The following is a 2,127-nucleotide window of genomic DNA, read 5'->3' on the forward strand; positions in this document are numbered from 1 at the left end:
GACGGGGTGCATGAGTTTAGGTCAAGACCCATCGGAAGAGTCTCAAGGAGGTTTGCACTCACGCGGGATGGGTGAGAGGACACGTTCATGATCTCATTCAGGACCATGTGGATTCTCCAGCTCTCTGTCACTTTCTCCAGAGAGAAAGGACCTCGGGACATCCCACAGACCATCACCTCTGCCTACAATGTGGATGACATCACATCAGTGGGATAGGATGAGCAAGCATGAGTACTCTGGGTGCCCTGAGTAAGACACAGGGACCCTGTAGAAGGCAGGAGGCACCTTCTACTCAGATTTAGAGACAATGTATTGTGAAATCTTTGCAATAAAACCTGGCAAATCCTAGAGTACTAGGGGTATCTGTAGTGGAGAAGACACCACTTATAGAGCAAACCCCATGAAAGGGTTGAGGCACAGACTCCTAGAGCTCAAGTAAGGTTATATGGGGAACTGTGCCATTTTTAAAAAGAAATTTATTTATTTATTTGAGAGAGAGAGAGAGAGAGCGAAAGAGCGAGCACACACGAGTGGGAGGAGCAGAGGGAGAGGAAGACTCTCAAGTAGACTCGGTACTCACCATGGAGCCCAACAAGGGGCTCAATCCCATGACCCTGAGATCATGACCTGAGCAGAAACCAAGAGTCGGACACCCAACTGACTGAGCCACCCAGGCACCCTGAACTATGCCCTTCAGTGAGAGGCTCCTGGCACACTACCGGACCCCAAGTGCCCATGTGGTTATAAATGTCCATCATGGACCTACCGTGTCAGAAGGTCCGGCAAGGCCAGCCGTGATCTGTCAGACAGTGAGAAAGAGCAGAGAGCACAGGAAAGCCACACAAACAAGGACTCTGAGCCCCAGGTCCCCCACTGGTGCTGTGCTGGCACCTGCTCTGTAGTTCACATCTCGGATCTTCTGGGGACGTCCTCTAGGATCGGGTGATGGAGAGAGGCCCAGACGTGGCTCGTCAGTGGGTTCACTGGGTGTGTGAGTAGGAGCCCAGGTGGACTGCTCTGGGCCTACAGCCTTCTCAGGTATGGACCAAGTGACGACTATGGGGGAAGCCTGCTCAGTGGCTAGACCTCTGATCACTGTTGCTGGTGATCCACTTTGTGTGGGACAGAAGCAAATTTATGGCGTCTTTAGGCTCCATTGGTCTAGAGATCCTGGTTCCCAAAGGGAGACACTTCCCCCAGGAGACACTACTACACTTAAAGTGTCTGCTGCCACCTGGTCACTTTGGGCTCCTTGCACCAGCAAGCCTCCTGGTGAAGAATGAAGGGACTGTACTGGGGTGGGGGGTGACTGGCCCAAGCATCACGAGGAGGTAAGTTGTTATTATCAAACAGGGCAGGTGTTCGGGGCTCAGGCAGTCCAGGATAGGCATCTCTTGGCAGTCCCCTGACAAGACTATATAGCAAACGGACAAGCACTGCAGCCGGCCATGATGAGGCCACGGTGGCCAGGGGCCATCTAAGGAGGCGGGCCAGCTAGAATGGGTGATGGAAGAGGGAAGACGGAGTATCCATTCTGGCTCCAGGAGCAACAGCAGAACAAGGATTAGAGCTCATCCTTCTAACCCTGTCTGTGTAGATGTCCAAACTGGGATGACCCAGCCTCTGAGAAGCCATCCCAGGTAGACAGAACCCAATAAGTGAGAGCACGTGTGCAGTGCAAGGGGTGGTCTGTAATGGACATGCCTGGTGCCCTGTCTGGTTCCTTTTCCCAGGCCTGTGTGCCTGTCCCCACTGAGTGTCCATAGCTAACAGCTCTCCGAAGCACTGTTCTTGCTAAAGGGCAGCCCCTCAAACTAGAAGTCTGGGCCCCAGAGGGACTGCATGGCAAGTGACCAATGGGGAGGAACAGAAGAGTTGGGCTCTGGTTTCCAGTTCCATGGGGCCCTTCGTGCCAGTTAGCCCAGCAAGCTCCCTGTGTGTGTGTGTGGGGGGGGGGGGTGTTGTGTGTGTGTGTGTGTGTGTGTGCGTGCGTGTGTGTGTGTGTGTGTGTGGCTGGGTAGACCAGCAAGCTCCAGATGGGGTTGGGTGGAAGCCACATGTCCTTGCTTATGTGCTTTCTCCTGCACGGGGAACCCTCCCCTGGGCCCTGTTTCCAAGAAATCTGAC

The sequence above is a fragment of the Canis lupus genome, chromosome 18 (assembly GCF_003254725.2).
Source record: "Canis lupus dingo isolate Sandy chromosome 18, ASM325472v2, whole genome shotgun sequence".
Taxonomy (NCBI): domain Eukaryota; kingdom Metazoa; phylum Chordata; class Mammalia; order Carnivora; family Canidae; genus Canis; species Canis lupus.